The 19,158-nt window shown below is 46.5% G+C and overlaps 1 protein-coding gene across 4 annotated transcripts in view; it reads left to right on the plus strand.

Moving 5' to 3' along the window:
* LOC146769601 (coiled-coil alpha-helical rod protein 1-like) overlaps positions 1–19,158 on the plus strand; it is a 184,613-nt gene that overhangs the window by 63,683 nt on the left and 101,772 nt on the right. The gene's annotated exons all lie outside the window — the stretch shown is intronic.

Consider the following 19,158-nt stretch of genomic DNA (forward strand, 5'->3'; position numbering starts at 1 on the left):
TAGCCAAGAGATTAAGATGCGATGACCTAAGGTCCCAGGTAAGAACATATCTATGGACCAGGGTGGAGTCTCCGGGCATGTGTTGTGGAGAGATTTAAAGATGAGACACCCTATCTTAAATGAACAGCATTCTGCTACAAGGAGCCAGTGTAGCTTCTACATTAGGGGGGGGGGGGGGGGTAACGTGATGCCATTTCTGCTGATGATAGATTAATCTAGCTGCCTAGTTTTGCTCCAGCTGCAGTCTTCTTATTAAATATGCCGGGAGGCCGAAGTAAAGTGAATTAGCATAGTAAATATGGAAGATGACCAAGGCTAGAACGACCTGGGTAAGAGCTTCAGGAGTAAGGAATCTACTAATCTTCCTGATCGTCCGGATCTGAAAAGAAACTGGTCAAGACCACCGTCCCAATCTGAGACTTCATAGTCAGGTTGCTGTAAATTGTGACACCAAGGCTTTTAGCTGATCTTGAGGGTGGGGTTCCCAACTCAGCAGGGCAAAAATTAGAATTCCAGGTATTTAGGGGGCCCCCCGACTCTTATCAGTTCTGTTTTATCCGAGTTCAATTTTAAGTGATTGCTATTCATCCAATTACATATGTGTAGCATGATTGTCTGAAAATTAGTGATGGAGGTAGCAGACTTGTCGATGGTGAGATCAGTTGCAGATCATCAGCGTAGTTGAAAGTGCACACATTTCTTTCACCTAAGGATTGAATTATTGGGAAGAGGAACAAATTGAACAGGTGCGGGGACAGGGAGGATCCCTGTGACACACCACATGTCAATTTGACTTGAGGAGCCGTGAATTGCGAAAGACGGACAGATTGAGAGCGGTCATCTAGAAAGGACGTGAGCCTTTTATGGGCCCAACCTGGATCCCTGAGTCCTTGACTCGGTCCACCAGAAGTTCATGGTCGACCGTGTCGAAAGCCGCAGCGAGATCAAGGAGCACCAGAGCCTGAGTGGTGCCCTTGTCTGCTTCTTTCCTCATTCCATCTAATACGGTCAGGATTGCTTCCTCCGTTGAGTGAGAGGGCCGAAAGCCCGCTTGATGGGAGTCAAGGAATTGAGACTGTTCAATAAAAGAGCAGAGACAGTTGGCAACATATGCTTCCAATACCTTGGCTAAAAAGGGGAGCAATGAGATAGGGCGATAGTTTGTAGGGACCAGTGGGTCTGTACCTATTTTCTTGATAATTGGAACTATTTCTGCCTCTCTGGCTCTGGGAGCCAAGCCCAGGATAAGTGAATTATTCAATAGAGAAAGAGCGGTGTCAGGACAAGTGAGAAAAGTGTAGTAACGGAGGTCCACGCAGGTAGGTTGGCAAGAGGGCGTAAGCAAATGTAATTGGGAAAGATCCCAATAAGACACACCCTGTCTGAGGGTATCCGTGTATGTGAAAGTGGGACTGAGACCCATGACCTACTCCCTGTTGTGATAGTGAGTAGCAAATGTAAATGGGACAGAAACCCATGCAATGATGCCCTGTGTATGGGTGAAAAACGTATGTAGCCCGTGTAGGCACGTGTATGAGCGAATGGGGCAAGAACCCATTACCATCCCTGTGTAGGGAAGAATAAAGTGTAAAATTGTACACATGTGAAATGAAGAATAAAACCCTGAAGGTGTGTACTCAGAGTCCATGTACGAGAAATGATGAGCGGAATAGGCCCCAAAAAGAAACACCCTGAGAGTAAATTGGAGAGACACAACGTTATGCCACCTCCCAGAAGATATAACGAAATGTAATGTGAAGCAATGGGAATGGTAAGTGACCAAACCCCACAAACCTAAGCATCCACATAAATGAGCAAAATGTTCTCATATAACAATCCCATGAGAGAAGGATAGAAATAAATGTGCAAGAGAATCGTCAAGTGTAAGCAATACGAAATGGTGTATACGTAATGGAAATAAAAATGACCGTTCACTGTTCAGCAGACAGCAGTGCACCATTCCTGGAAAGACCGGTAAAGTGAGGCACAATGTGCCTGCTTTACACCAGCCCATGTCCTGTTGAAGCCAGAAGAACCGCATAGGTAAAGCTGAGCACAACCCAGTTCCCACTGAAGTGTTAGAGCGACGTTACATATATGCGATCCATAAAGTTTCTTCCGTGATTATCCTCAATGGACCCATGAAGCTCATTGTTGTAAACATACCGCACAACTTGTGGTGGAGGAAATTCCAAATGACACTCATCAACCAGCACAGAGAAACGTCGGATATGTTCCTCCGTAGCATTTGACAACTTTACAGAGCTGGCGGCACGCATCCGGACGCTGAGCCGGGTGGATCACGGCGCGCTAGAGCGCCAAACAGTATCACTAAGAAAATTATGACGTGTAGCAGCACAGGAGGGCTCGCTTGTTGAGATGTCCCACGCGGCTCTACCAAGGAGGTAAGAAGCACGCGCAATGTAAAATGGCTCAAAAACGGAAATAACGGCCGAATTGCTGGCCGAGCGTTAAATTCTGAAGAGAGCGGCAAATGTAGGGGAACACACCACGGTGGCATTGTGAAGGCTAGTGGCAAAAGAGGAATAAGTGGAATGTAACCAAAAGACTCAAATTAACGTGCAGAGCAGGCCGAGAGTCAGCAGCGCGTTGACGCCTAGGAACTCTACTTCAGACAACGACAAGTTGAAAAAACTGTCAATTACCTCATATGTGAGATCAATAAGTATGCTACAGCTGTGCTTCTCCCAAACACCAGAACACTGTAGACAAAGGTTGTTGCCAGCATCAATGTCAATTACCTCCCACATGAGCCTTTATAAAGATTACAACAGCTGGGCGTCTCCCAAGCACCGCAACACTCTAGGCGAAAGTTTTTGCCAGCATAAAACACACCCATGAAGACTGGAAACATAAACGCTGTGTTACTTGCCGTGAAAGGTTGTGGAATAAACCATTTTTCCCTACTTTGTAGACAGGACTGTACTCCCATGCTCCTAGACATTTCCGAAAGACCATGGAGTTAAATTGATTTACAATATGTAGATAGGCCAGTATGATGACAGAAGCAGTCCTTTTTAACTTCATAGTCACAAACAAATAAGCCAAAAGAACACAGTCTTGTCTAGGGCTGTCAAATGGTGATGACACTGGTGGGGGCTGGAAGGTGTAGTTCTTCATCTTAACCTGTTTCTTGTTGTCTTCATTTCTTTTCTGTGTAGGACTTGTGTAGTAATTGACTACTCCGACGCAGGTGATTCTGAATGTGATTTATTCAGACACAGCTACACCGCAGACAGGAGCACGGTGAAAGCTTCCTCCTCCACCAACAGCTCCGTAAACGATTTAAAATGAACACAAACAATGGGTTACTAAGCAACCATAGTATTCTATGACACGGTAAATAGATAGACAGAGTAGAGAGATATAACATATCCTCTTTCCTCCCAACAAAAAACAAAAGAAAATAATCAAAACAAAAAAACTAGAATAACAAAACTACCACTTGATAAAAAAATATATATATATGTAGTCACCTTTACAACACAGTAACTATAAAGAACATATGTTCACATTCTCAATTACGATACCTGTAAGGTACATTTCTCGATCTATTGCTTCTTCTTAGAGAACCCTCCAAGATTTTTGCGTCTTGAGCAAGGTGAGAGGTTGAAGGTGAACATGGTAAACCCACAACCTCCTTTACCTTTACAATTTTGCTAACATTTCACCATTTTCCTCCATCAACTTGCACAGCATTCCTTCCCACCTTAGTAACCTGTACAGGAGGACCAAACTTAGATTCACCTTTGTTTACATGAAAAGGAGTTCTAATGCGGACAAAATCACCTACAAAGATATGCACAGATTTGACACCATTTTTGTTATCAAACCATATTTTTTGTTTATGTTGGGAATTGGAAACATTTTCATGTACCAATGTCATAAGACTGTCAACACCAGGAACAGAATTAAGTAATCTATTCATCCATGCAGGTTTGAAACTTGTATTGGCTCTCCTACCTCTCAGAAGTTGAAACGGAGAGATTTTGGTTGTGGAGTGTGGGGTAGTTCTATAGAATCACAACATACTGTCAATTGAGCTAAGGACATCGGCGTTTCGAGATCTAGCCACTTAATGCAATCACCCACCACCCTGTTCATGCGCTCAACGAGACCATTAGATTGAGGGTGATAGAGCAAACTTTTTACATGCTTAATATGACATGAGCGCAAGAAACCTTCAAATTCCGAACTAATAAATTGTGTCCCATTGTCTGAAACAACTGTATCAGGAAAGCCTTCCCTCATGAAAATCTCCTTCAGGAAAGAGATCACAGAACGAGATGAAGAGTCCTGGACAATTTTAAGTTCTGGCCATTTAGAAGAATAATCAATCATGACAAAAATAAAACGACACCCCCCTGGCAGTATTTCTAGTGGTCCCATAATGTCCAGACCAACCTTAGACCACGGTTCAGATGGACATTCTATGGGGAGAAGAGGAGGAGTTGTCACCTTCAAACCCTTGTCAGCTGTACGACAAATCACACAGCAGTCGATAAGTTGATTGATGTCACTATCCATAGCTGGCCACCAGAAGGACTGACGAACCCTTCACTTAGTAAGCGTAGTACCCAGATGACCCTCATGTGCTTTAGAAATAATACTCCTTCTGAGGCTGTGAGGGGCAATAAGCTTGTCACCACGCAAAAGTACTCCATCCTCCACTGAAATTTCAGACTCGACTTTCCAAAAAGGTTGTAAAGGTTGTGGGAGCACACGTTCTTTTGGCCACCCTGATTTAAATAATTCACACACACGTTGCAAAACTTGATCCTCACTGAGGGCTTTCACCCATTCATCAACTGAGTCAAAACCATGCTCATGAAGATCCATAGAGTCTACAAAACAATCTTCAGAGTCATCATCCCCAACCTCGCATTTAGAATCTTCCAACTTGCAATTGTCAAGTGGAAAACGCGACAAGTAATCAGCTCTAAGGTTTCTACTCCCAGAGATGTGCTGTACATCAAACTGATATTGAATTAAGCAAAGGTTGGTCGCACACTGCTCGTCACACCAGCAAGTTGCCCCAAAGGACTGTAGTAGATGTAGTGGCGACGGCGGGTACGCCTATGCCACGATGTATAAAGAACAGTATGTGTTGCGTTAGCCATCCCTGGACACGTGTTTCGAGGTAGTTGCCTCTCGTCAGCAGGGAGCAGGTCAGTGTAAAGGGGTGCCGCGTGGACTGCCAAAATGTAATTAAAACAGGTCAAGTACCTCTCATGGCGCGCAGGTGCAGATCCAAGGCTCGTCAGCCCGTTGGCTCAAGGGAGCCGTAATGAATTAAGCAAAGGTTGGTCGCACACTGCTCGTCACACCAGCAAGTTGCCCCAAAGGACTGTAGTAGATGTAGTGGCGACGGCGGGTACGCCTATGCCACGATGTATAAAGAACAGTATGTGTTGCGTTAGCCATCCCTGGACACGTGTTTCGAGGTAGTTGCCTCTCGTCAGCAGGGAGCAGGTCAGTGTAAAGGGGTGCCGCGTGGACTGCCAAAATGTAATTAAAACAGGTCAAGTACCTCTCATGGCGCGCAGGTGCAGATCCAAGGCTCGTCAGCCCGTTGGCTCAAGGGAGCCGTAATGAATTAAGCAAAGGTTGGTCGCACACTGCTCGTCACACCAGCAAGTTGCCCCAAAGGACTGTAGTAGATGTAGTGGCGACGGCGGGTACGCCTATGCCACGATGTATAAAGAACAGTATGTGTTGCGTTAGCCATCCCTGGACACGTGTTTCGAGGTAGTTGCCTCTCGTCAGCAGGGAGCAGGTCAGTGTAAAGGGGTGCCGCGTGGACTGCCAAAATGTAATTAAAACAGGTCAAGTACCTCTCATGGCGCGCAGGTGCAGATCCAAGGCTCGTCAGCCCGTTGGCTCAAGGGAGCCGTAATGAATTAAGCAAAGGTTGGTCGCACACTGCTCGTCACACCAGCAAGTTGCCCCAAAGGACTGTAGTAGATGTAGTGGCGACGGCGGGTACGCCTATGCCACGATGTATAAAGAACAGTATGTGTTGCGTTAGCCATCCCTGGACACGTGTTTCGAGGTAGTTGCCTCTCGTCAGCAGGGAGCAGGTCAGTGTAAAGGGGTGCCGCGTGGACTGCCAAAATGTAATTAAAACAGGTCAAGTACCTCTCATGGCGCGCAGGTGCAGATCCAAGGCTCGTCAGCCCGTTGGCTCAAGGGAGCCGTAATGAATTAAGCAAAGGTTGGTCGCACACTGCTCGTCACACCAGCAAGTTGCCCCAAAGGACTGTAGTAGATGTAGTGGCGACGGCGGGTACGCCTATGCCACGATGTATAAAGAACAGTATGTGTTGCGTTAGCCATCCCTGGACACGTGTTTCGAGGTAGTTGCCTCTCGTCAGCAGGGAGCAGGTCAGTGTAAAGGGGTGCCGCGTGGACTGCCAAAATGTAATTAAAACAGGTCAAGTACCTCTCATGGCGCGCAGGTGCAGATCCAAGGCTCGTCAGCCCGTTGGCTCAAGGGAGCCGTAATGAATTAAGCAAAGGTTGGTCGCACACTGCTCGTCACACCAGCAAGTTGCCCCAAAGGACTGTAGTAGATGTAGTGGCGACGGCGGGTACGCCTATGCCACGATGTATAAAGAACAGTATGTGTTGCGTTAGCCATCCCTGGACACGTGTTTCGAGGTAGTTGCCTCTCGTCAGCAGGGAGCAGGTCAGTGTAAAGGGGTGCCGCGTGGACTGCCAAAATGTAATTAAAACAGGTCAAGTACCTCTCATGGCGCGCAGGTGCAGATCCAAGGCTCGTCAGCCCGTTGGCTCAAGGGAGCCGTAATGAATTAAGCAAAGGTTGGTCGCACACTGCTCGTCACACCAGCAAGTTGCCCCAAAGGACTGTAGTAGATGTAGTGGCGACGGCGGGTACGCCTATGCCACGATGTATAAAGAACAGTATGTGTTGCGTTAGCCATCCCTGGACACGTGTTTCGAGGTAGTTGCCTCTCGTCAGCAGGGAGCAGGTCAGTGTAAAGGGGTGCCGCGTGGACTGCCAAAATGTAATTAAAACAGGTCAAGTACCTCTCATGGCGCGCAGGTGCAGATCCAAGGCTCGTCAGCCCGTTGGCTCAAGGGAGCCGTAATGAATTAAGCAAAGGTTGGTCGCACACTGCTCGTCACACCAGCAAGTTGCCCCAAAGGACTGTAGTAGATGTAGTGGCGACGGCGGGTACGCCTATGCCACGATGTATAAAGAACAGTATGTGTTGCGTTAGCCATCCCTGGACACGTGTTTCGAGGTAGTTGCCTCTCGTCAGCAGGGAGCAGGTCAGTGTAAAGGGGTGCCGCGTGGACTGCCAAAATGTAATTAAAACAGGTCAAGTACCTCTCATGGCGCGCAGGTGCAGATCCAAGGCTCGTCAGCCCGTTGGCTCAAGGGAGCCGTAATGAATTAAGCAAAGGTTGGTCGCACACTGCTCGTCACACCAGCAAGTTGCCCCAAAGGACTGTAGTAGATGTAGTGGCGACGGCGGGTACGCCTATGCCACGATGTATAAAGAACAGTATGTGTTGCGTTAGCCATCCCTGGACACGTGTTTCGAGGTAGTTGCCTCTCGTCAGCAGGGAGCAGGTCAGTGTAAAGGGGTGCCGCGTGGACTGCCAAAATGTAATTAAAACAGGTCAAGTACCTCTCATGGCGCGCAGGTGCAGATCCAAGGCTCGTCAGCCCGTTGGCTCAAGGGAGCCGTAATGAATTAAGCAAAGGTTGGTCGCACACTGCTCGTCACACCAGCAAGTTGCCCCAAAGGACTGTAGTAGATGTAGTGGCGACGGCGGGTACGCCTATGCCACGATGTATAAAGAACAGTATGTGTTGCGTTAGCCATCCCTGGACACGTGTTTCGAGGTAGTTGCCTCTCGTCAGCAGGGAGCAGGTCAGTGTAAAGGGGTGCCGCGTGGACTGCCAAAATGTAATTAAAACAGGTCAAGTACCTCTCATGGCGCGCAGGTGCAGATCCAAGGCTCGTCAGCCCGTTGGCTCAAGGGAGCCGTAATGAATTAAGCAAAGGTTGGTCGCACACTGCTCGTCACACCAGCAAGTTGCCCCAAAGGACTGTAGTAGATGTAGTGGCGACGGCGGGTACGCCTATGCCACGATGTATAAAGAACAGTATGTGTTGCGTTAGCCATCCCTGGACACGTGTTTCGAGGTAGTTGCCTCTCGTCAGCAGGGAGCAGGTCAGTGTAAAGGGGTGCCGCGTGGACTGCCAAAATGTAATTAAAACAGGTCAAGTACCTCTCATGGCGCGCAGGTGCAGATCCAAGGCTCGTCAGCCCGTTGGCTCAAGGGAGCCGTAATGAATTAAGCAAAGGTTGGTCGCACACTGCTCGTCACACCAGCAAGTTGCCCCAAAGGACTGTAGTAGATGTAGTGGCGACGGCGGGTACGCCTATGCCACGATGTATAAAGAACAGTATGTGTTGCGTTAGCCATCCCTGGACACGTGTTTCGAGGTAGTTGCCTCTCGTCAGCAGGGAGCAGGTCAGTGTAAAGGGGTGCCGCGTGGACTGCCAAAATGTAATTAAAACAGGTCAAGTACCTCTCATGGCGCGCAGGTGCAGATCCAAGGCTCGTCAGCCCGTTGGCTCAAGGGAGCCGTAATGAATTAAGCAAAGGTTGGTCGCACACTGCTCGTCACACCAGCAAGTTGCCCCAAAGGACTGTAGTAGATGTAGTGGCGACGGCGGGTACGCCTATGCCACGATGTATAAAGAACAGTATGTGTTGCGTTAGCCATCCCTGGACACGTGTTTCGAGGTAGTTGCCTCTCGTCAGCAGGGAGCAGGTCAGTGTAAAGGGGTGCCGCGTGGACTGCCAAAATGTAATTAAAACAGGTCAAGTACCTCTCATGGCGCGCAGGTGCAGATCCAAGGCTCGTCAGCCCGTTGGCTCAAGGGAGCCGTAATGAATTAAGCAAAGGTTGGTCGCACACTGCTCGTCACACCAGCAAGTTGCCCCAAAGGACTGTAGTAGATGTAGTGGCGACGGCGGGTACGCCTATGCCACGATGTATAAAGAACAGTATGTGTTGCGTTAGCCATCCCTGGACACGTGTTTCGAGGTAGTTGCCTCTCGTCAGCAGGGAGCAGGTCAGTGTAAAGGGGTGCCGCGTGGACTGCCAAAATGTAATTAAAACAGGTCAAGTACCTCTCATGGCGCGCAGGTGCAGATCCAAGGCTCGTCAGCCCGTTGGCTCAAGGGAGCCGTAATGAATTAAGCAAAGGTTGGTCGCACACTGCTCGTCACACCAGCAAGTTGCCCCAAAGGACTGTAGTAGATGTAGTGGCGACGGCGGGTACGCCTATGCCACGATGTATAAAGAACAGTATGTGTTGCGTTAGCCATCCCTGGACACGTGTTTCGAGGTAGTTGCCTCTCGTCAGCAGGGAGCAGGTCAGTGTAAAGGGGTGCCGCGTGGACTGCCAAAATGTAATTAAAACAGGTCAAGTACCTCTCATGGCGCGCAGGTGCAGATCCAAGGCTCGTCAGCCCGTTGGCTCAAGGGAGCCGTAATGAATTAAGCAAAGGTTGGTCGCACACTGCTCGTCACACCAGCAAGTTGCCCCAAAGGACTGTAGTAGATGTAGTGGCGACGGCGGGTACGCCTATGCCACGATGTATAAAGAACAGTATGTGTTGCGTTAGCCATCCCTGGACACGTGTTTCGAGGTAGTTGCCTCTCGTCAGCAGGGAGCAGGTCAGTGTAAAGGGGTGCCGCGTGGACTGCCAAAATGTAATTAAAACAGGTCAAGTACCTCTCATGGCGCGCAGGTGCAGATCCAAGGCTCGTCAGCCCGTTGGCTCAAGGGAGCCGTAATGAATTAAGCAAAGGTTGGTCGCACACTGCTCGTCACACCAGCAAGTTGCCCCAAAGGACTGTAGTAGATGTAGTGGCGACGGCGGGTACGCCTATGCCACGATGTATAAAGAACAGTATGTGTTGCGTTAGCCATCCCTGGACACGTGTTTCGAGGTAGTTGCCTCTCGTCAGCAGGGAGCAGGTCAGTGTAAAGGGGTGCCGCGTGGACTGCCAAAATGTAATTAAAACAGGTCAAGTACCTCTCATGGCGCGCAGGTGCAGATCCAAGGCTCGTCAGCCCGTTGGCTCAAGGGAGCCGTAATGAATTAAGCAAAGGTTGGTCGCACACTGCTCGTCACACCAGCAAGTTGCCCCAAAGGACTGTAGTAGATGTAGTGGCGACGGCGGGTACGCCTATGCCACGATGTATAAAGAACAGTATGTGTTGCGTTAGCCATCCCTGGACACGTGTTTCGAGGTAGTTGCCTCTCGTCAGCAGGGAGCAGGTCAGTGTAAAGGGGTGCCGCGTGGACTGCCAAAATGTAATTAAAACAGGTCAAGTACCTCTCATGGCGCGCAGGTGCAGATCCAAGGCTCGTCAGCCCGTTGGCACCTGCGCGCTACGAGAGGTACTAGACCTGATAACGATTTTAGCAGCTTACACAGCAACCCCACACATTTTCCTACTCCCTGCTGACGAGAGGCAACTACCTCGAAACACGTGTCCAGGGATGGCACACGCCACGCATACTTGCATTCACACTCGAGCATAGGTGTATCCGCCGACGCTGACCTTCAGGGACCATTTTCATTGGGGGAACACGCCTGGTAGGTGTAGCAGTGTGCGACCAATCTGGTTTAACATCAAACTGATATTGCATAAGGCGAGAAACCCTGCGAAGTATTCATGGAGAACATGATTTCCCAGTACACAAACTTAATATACTGACCAGGGGTTTGTGATCAGTTTTTAAAGTAAAACGTTTTCCCCAAACATATGGTCGGAACTTTTCAACAGCCCACAAACATGAAAGTAGTTCCTTCTCAATTACAGAGTATTGTAACTCTGCATCTCTCAAAACTCTGGACGCAAACTCAACAGTATTTTCCCCCAAAAGAGAATCTTGGGTTAAAACAGCTCCCAACCCAACTTGACTTGCATCAACTATGATACATGAAGCGAAGGTAGGATCATAAGGTTTAAGTGCCCCACTCTTAACAAGTGACGATTTCACGTATTGTAAAGCTGATTCACACTCATCCGTCCATGCAAAAATCACTCCCTTGCATAATAATGAACTAATGGGACGAACTATTGTAGCATAGTTCGGGACAAACTTGGAATAATATTCCAGCAAACCCAGAAGTGATTTTACTCCTGCCTTGTCAGAAGGTGTTGGGGCACAAGTGATTGCATCAAGTAAACCTTGCCTAGGCCTGATTCCATCACTGGAAATCAAATGACCTAGATATTCAATTTCATCACAAAGAAATTTGCATTTCTCTGATTTTACTACCACACCCTGATTCTTTAACACATCAAAAACTTCTTTGAGTAGTGAATTGTGTGAAGGAATATCTTTTGAGTGAATTAAAATATCATCCTGAAAGACCAGGACTCCGCTGATCCCACTTAACATGTTTTGCATCACCCTCTGAAACACTGATGCCGCAGAGGCAAGCCCAAACGGCATTCTTTTAAACTGAAATGTGCCAAGAGGTGAAATGAATGCTGTAAGATGACGAGAGGAAGGGTCTAATTCGATCTGATGATAGGCACTTGCCAGATCTAATTTTGAAAAATATCTAGACCCCTTGACACTTGATAGGAGATCAGAGATTTTGGGCAACGGGTGGGAATCGACCCAGATCTCCTTATTGAGAGACCTCAAATCCACACAGACGCGAAGTTTTCCACACCTTTTCCGGGCAACTACCAAAGGAGAAAGCCAAAGCGAGGACTCCGTTGTCTCAATGATCCCCTGCTCGCATAACATTTTAAGTTCTTTGTCCAAATAATCCCTCAAACTGAAAGGAACACCTCTCAATTTGTGTTTGACTGGAAGAGCACCTTCTTTTACTATGATTTTATGTCGAAAGCCCTTAATTGTACCTAAACTTTCCCCAAAGACAAAAGGGTATCGTTCCTTCCAACTGCCCAATTGTTGATCTTCTGTAATTACCAAGACTTGTTCACTAGTACCTGGTCAGAGTACCATTCCGAACAATCCTTGATGGTACCAACCAAGAATGTTAAGGCCCTTAACAGCAACATAAATCTTACCAGAAATGTTCCTGTCTTTGAAAACAAGCTCGTCTTAAAAAAACCCCAAAAGGTCAATTTTTCGTCCCTCATATGAGACTGGGGAGCGATCAGGAGGTTGTAGTTGTTTGTCACCCCATGTATCATAAAACAACTTTTGAGTAATCACTGTAATTCTAGTCCCAGAATCAACTAAGAGATTGAGAGCTTTACCACCCACTATAATCTCTACAATAGGATCCACACATTCAGATTAATCATTAACGTAAGACACCATATCATGAAGGTCAGTAACCACTGAAATGATTTCAGGATCAGAATCCTGATCAGATTCAACAATACAGGCAACAGATTTGAGTGGTTTTTTCCTTTTCATGCAAACTTTAGCAAAATGTCCTATTTTTTTGCAATAATTGCACGTAACATTTGCTCCTGGACACTTTGCACCTTTTTGATGAGGAGGGTTTCCACAATGGTAACACATATTCCTTGTAAACTGAGCTTGATAAACACTGTTGCCTCCACTAATGTCTTTGCGTGAGCTGATCTTTGTCAATGAAGATTTTGACGCATTTTGTTTGTCTTTACCCTGGCTAGTAATAACATTAACGGATTCTGTAAAATTGTCCTCCAGTTCTTTTAAAGAGGTAACCGAAGTCTCAATGCTTTTAGCAATTTTTATAGTTTCATCAAGAGTGGGATTTGCTAGAGATAGCAGTTTCTGACGAATCTGTTTATCTTTACAGTGGCATACAAACTGATCACGGATCAATGGTCAGTGAAATTTTCGAACTGACATAAAGAAGCAAAATTACGTAACACTGAAATGTACGAATCCACGTTTTCACTTTCACTCTGTTTGCGTTTGAAGAATTTGTGTCGTAACACCATTAGACTGGGTTTTTTATCAAATCTTAACTTAAGTTTTGCAACAGTATCTTGAAACGCAACTACAATTTCTTCAGGAGGATAAATAATTTCCGGAAGGTGTTTGAAAATAGAACGTCCTTCAAAACCAAGGGCATGCAGAAGGAGATATTTTTTCCTTTCACTTGAAAACCTGGATGCACCAATGGCACCCAGGTAGGTTTGAAACGCATCAAACCACACCTCCCACCTGACAGGAGGTTCTCCGGAGATTCTAAAAACGAAAGAGGTGGAGCTACGGATTGCATAATGTTGACCAAAAGAGGTTATGTCTTTACCTAGACTTTAACATGTAAATTGAAAAAAAACTTAGAGTACACAATTTAACACTAATGCATGAATATACATGAAAATGATAAGAACATAACCATGTGTAGACACAAGAAAACTTATTTTCATAAGGTGTGAACATCAACTTCCAAACATAAAAAAATATTTGTTGAAATCTCTCCTTATTAACTAAGTGTACACATAAATTGAAGCAAATAAATGTGAAATTAACATAAATACATGTTTTGCAATGTGTGAACAGGCTCCTTTAACACACTAATGTATGCAACATCAAGACGTGCTGATCGTCGATCAGCAGAACAAGTAAGTTCCTCTTTTTATTTATTTCTGCCTTTGCTTTTCAAGTGAGGACGAAAGACGTGCTGATCGTGTGATGACAGCACTTTTAATGCATTCACATCGTTGATCGTGCCAATTGTCGTGATTGGCTGGATTGTTGTATTTGGCCTGACGGGATGAATAAACGTTGATCACGTTGATGATGACGCGATGTCCTGCAAACGAACGTTGTGGATTCGCGGCCTAGGTCAGGCAAATCAGGCAGATCTGGGCCTGTAACCGTCCGTGCGCAACTGCGGTGATCGGCCAGTGCTAGGTTAACTGCGCAAGTCCGGGGAAGAGACGTTGCAGTCTTTGAACAAGCGAGAGTTTCCTTCGTGCACTGGTAGGAATGTTAATTTCTAAACATCCTTTACATCTTTAACACTTCTTGTTACTTAAAACTTGATTATATCAGCCTCTTTGCGCGATTCAGTATGTGAAGACTTTGCGGTGAAAGTCTAACGTGGTAATCCTTTCTAAATAAATAAATAGTCTTACTGCAATCCTTCTTAACAAAGAGCTTGTCACTCAGCTTTGCGCGCGTAGTCCGAAATGTGACTGTGTAGCACTCGATCTTCGCCACAATAATTGTAGTAATTGACTACTCCGCAGGTGATTCTGAATGTGATTTATTCAGACACTGCTACACAGCAGACAGGAGCACGGTGAAAGCTTCCTCCTCCACCAACAGCTCCGCAAACGATTTAAAATGAACACAAACAATGGGTTACTAAGCAACCATAGTATTCTATGACACGGTAAATAGATAGACAGAGTAGAGAGATATAACAACTTGTTTCTTCGTTGTTGTCGTCTTTCTTGTTATATGTAAAACACCCTTGTATCTTGATATCTTTTCTTCTTGTCTGAGAGGAACGTCTTTCGCTCATGTAGACGTCTTTGTTGTTCTGTGTAGAACAACCTTGTATCTTCTTCGCAGATTTTCCTTTCTTGTGGATACCTCCTCTTTTGAAAATTGTGGTTATTGCCACTAGTTTCTCTAGGTTGCGCCATCTCCAGGTCCTTTTTGGTTCGCCAGTTTCCTGAGATCTGCTTGTAACACCTAGGTCCGTCACCAGCTCGCCACCAAATAAATGTAGTATCGGAGGTCCACGCAGGTAGGTTGTAATTAAAGATGATTTATTCAAGCAGGTAACATGTTGAATTGTTCCAGTACAACAGGTAGTTGAGTTGTGAAGGGGAGCCCCACCAGGAGCAGCATGCCTGCTTCTCAGCCCATGCTCAACTGTCCCTTCACCTCTCAGGCACCCAACATTCCGAGGCACATCATGACTCCAACATTCTGTTGAGCACACAGCACAAAGACTGGCTGAGCAGGAGGTGTAAATCACATAAGAATAAAAAGGGCAGAATACTACAAAAAGCTTCCCTCAAAATGTGCGGGGGCAGCTATCGGCAGGAGTTCCAGATCTAACTTTGGTCAACAGATCCAGAAAGACTTCTCTGCTAATGATGGGAAACTGATGCAGAGAGTGAGAGTTTCTGAGGGCAGCTGGCTGGGCACCAGGAGTGGAATTACCGGGTATACTGGATTTAATGGTGATGATTGTATCAATAAAAAAGGTGTTCAGGGAGTTACACAGTGACTGGGTAAGAGCTAATTTGACCATGACTCTGTCCAGATTGGATAGATCAGCAACAATTGCGAATATGTTTCTGGATTTGTTTGTTGATTTCAAGATTTTATTAGGGAAATAGGTGGCCTTGGTTTGAAGGATAGAGTTTTTCTATTGTTTGAGTTGAGTTTGGTAAATATCTTTTTTTATCTGAAGAGTAATTCCATCTCCAGATACTTTCAGTACGGCGTATCTCTGAGCATTGTGTTGTCTGGCCGTTTTGACTTTCCCGAGAGGGGCATGGATATCACTGGTGGCCGCTATCCATGATTTAATATTTTCTTCATGTTGGTTGACCAGAGACTGTGTAGTAGGCACCGTGGTTGCCAGGAGTTTACAGAAGGCGTTAATATTGGTACGATTTCAATTCAATCCATTAAGTATGCCAGTTCTGATGAACTTGGGACACCCATCTGTAATGCCAAACTTAGATCTCCCCTGGACCAACGTATGTACCGTCACTTTCCCAGGGAGAGAATATCAGTTCCAAACTTATGGAATATAACATATACACAGCACTTCCTAAGGTGGGCAAACTTTCAACACTCCCCCCAAAGGCAAGGCAAGAAAACAATATACCAAGGTACTTTGCGCATCACTTGCCAGGAGTAGAACAACTTCCTATAACACAATTACCAGCTAGAATGGAATACACCCATCCTTCGACAACAGAATACTTGGCCAAGAAGAGTCCACACCTCCTGCTACAAGGAAAAGACGAATTCAAACATATGGAATATATAAATTTATTAACACAATACTTCAATCACGGGCAGGCCGAATTTATAATGATCATGGCAGACTCTCACATATCAAATAACCGATTGAAATACACAATCAAAGCAAATATATATGTAGAAATATATATATGTATGGATATAAGAATCAGAAAATAAGAAGGAAAGGAGAGAATCAGTAAAGAATCAAGAGACAGTTAGTAGCAGAGACACCTCACCTAATGCTCCATCATTTCACCCCACTTCGCTCAAGGGGAGTCCATTGCTTGAACCGGGCGAAAGCTCAGAGGTGACACCAGCCTCTACTCTTCTGTGACAGCACGTCTGCTCCACGGCGTGAACTTCCACCAGGCCAGTGTAGGCTCCCATTTTTAATACAAATTCAAACACAGCGAAGCTTCTAGCAAGCCTCACCCCCCCTCGTTCTCATGAGCCCGTACCAGCCTGCTCCAAGGCAACAGCAACGGTTGATCAGACCCTTGCTATGGCTACGAGTCAGACCATGTACATTCCTCTGATAAGAACCATTTCTCTCTAGTCAGTAAAGTGTGAAAACAGGAAAAAGAGCAGAACATGCCCTCTTCACAGCAAATGGCTTCAGCATGAAAATGGAGTTAGTTAAGTCATGCACACAGAAAGGCCCAAAGCAAGATGGAATCAGAAAAGCAAGGATGACATGAAACCATGTCAAAGGCAATAGTCAGCACTGCCATAAAGAAAGGTAAAGTCAGAAATCAGAATGACATTAGACCACGTCAAAGCCAATAGGTCAAAGTCATAATTCACCTAACCCAAATAACATTATACGCTTAATCCCTCAGTATACAACATTGAGCACATGTGTGCACGATCACCCACAACACTGCACCTCAACATCCCATACCTTCTATTCTTGGAAAGACTATTCCACTAAAAGACAGAAGAAAAGCAGGCATATGCAAACCCATCCTACATTAAGGCTAAGGTAACATAACACACTTAAGTCAGTACAAAATGGTGGTGGTTGAGGGTCATCATAGGGTGTCAGACCACAAAAGTGGATCATTCACTACACCATCTCATCATTAGCCCAGTAGTTGAAATAACTGATTAGAAGAATTTTAGCTTGATTGATTACTAAGTGGGTGTTGGAAAACGAGGCAGCATCTGTGAGGCCTGCACAAATAACATGACTACATTTGTCCTTCACTGGGAACCAAACACCCAATTGTAGCGCCTGACTCTCAGAGAGTAGCGTTGCAGAGCAGTCTGAGGCTTACTCAAGGGAGGTGGTGTGGGCTAATTATCGCCATTTGCAGGTGCACAAAAATAACACTCAATAATTGATTGTCCAGTCTGTACTTTGCTTTATAAAAGTAAGAGTACATTTATTAAACACACACACTACTCAATACTATGCACCAATTTACAAATATACATAAGCTGTTGGAATTACTTTGTGACATTGCATAACATCTCCACCCCTCCCGCAAAGGGGGAGTGGGGTCTAGTACCACCACTCCCATGTATGCACATCAACTTGCCCCCAATGCAGATAGTTGAACATAACCTGGAGCAAGGGCCCTGCGCACTGGCACCATCCCAGTGGCGACCCACCCCATTACCTCAACAAGCATTAAAAAGGGGTAAACCTGCCTTGGTGACACATGACCCTGACTGAGCATCTCCTGCTGACCATAAAGTATGCACCTCTATATCTTAAGGGCTAACAGTCTGGGGTCTTCACCTAAGCGCAGCAGCAAGAATCCATGTTTACGCACACTTTAGAATGACAGTACTCATCACCTTGGTTGATCATTTGAATGCATTGCAATTACAGCCCCTAAAGGCATCACAGATGAAATCACAGGATTGCGCATATACAGCCAGACACCCTAGCAGGACTGTCTGGCAACATAGCCCCACTTGGCTTATGACATCTCCTTACACATGTGACTTACAGTCCCTTCAAAAGAAGTACTCCTGGCAACTTTACTTCTCCAGCAGTGCGCCTCTTCACTTTAAAAGGAATCTCAGGTAAAAGCATGGGATTACGTAAATACAGCCAGACCCCCTAGCAGGAAGGTCCAGCAACATAGCTCCATTTAGCTTAACATCACCTTACACAGGTACTTCACTTTACACATGTGACTTTCAGTCCACCTAAAAAGAAATAACCAATAGTAAATGCATTTCGGTGCAATTACACCACTTCACCTCCAGGGGATGCCCTTCTCCAGACATCCCAACTTAGCCCTTCACTCCATGATGCACTTCATAATACTCCCTCAGCTGTAGAACATACGTTCCAGCCTAGAAGGTGTTAAAGGCTGGCTGAGCCCTTGAGGGGTTATTCTTTCAGATGCCCCGTGAAACTTATGGGTGGACTGTTCTTCTTTATGCTGGGGGAGAGTGCGGTGCTCCTGCAGCCCCCCTGCACCCCTTTTCACACATGAGGGTGACCTCCTCCTCTAGGGGCCACCAGGCACCAAAATGGCAGATTTCTTCGTGCTGGGGGGGGGGGGGGGGAAAGACTGCGCTCCTCCAGCAACTCCCCCAGCACCTTTTCACAAGTGAGGGTGACCCCCCTCCTCTGGGGGCCACAAAGCACCAAAACGGCAGATTTCCAAATGCCTGTCTAGGCATTATGTGGCGCTTCATGCTTCTCTTTACCAGCCCCAGCCACTGGGAACACTCTCCTCCGCTCTCTGGGTCTCTGATTCAGCAGGGTGCATTCTTCACTGGCTCCCTGCGCCAGCCTTTCGCCTGGCTCTCCTCCGTGGCCTCTCTTCTCCCTGCGCAGAGGCCACTGCTCCTGCGCACCGGTCCTGGGCTCTTCTTCTGGTGCTGTTAGGGTCCTGGGGGCAGTCAGGGGGTCTCTCCTTCCAACTGCCCATTGCGCCAGGCTCCAGCACCTTCAGCCTCAGCAGACCACACCCCAGAGAGACTTCTCTTCCTGTGCAAGCACTTTTTAAAAGTTGAGTAGGGGGCTGGCAGGAAGTCTCTGTTGGTCCTATCAAACAGCGACCCATCACGTCCCTGCCCCTGCTCCCTCCTTGTCCAGCCTCTGAGCTTGTTCAAAATGGCGTCGTCCAGGGTTTCTGGCCACATGTCTCTGAAGCCCCTTTCGCCCACGCTGGCTTCCCTCCTTG

Source organism: Triturus cristatus, unplaced genomic scaffold (genome assembly GCF_964204655.1).
Source record: "Triturus cristatus unplaced genomic scaffold, aTriCri1.1 SCAFFOLD_446, whole genome shotgun sequence".
Taxonomy (NCBI): domain Eukaryota; kingdom Metazoa; phylum Chordata; class Amphibia; order Caudata; family Salamandridae; genus Triturus; species Triturus cristatus.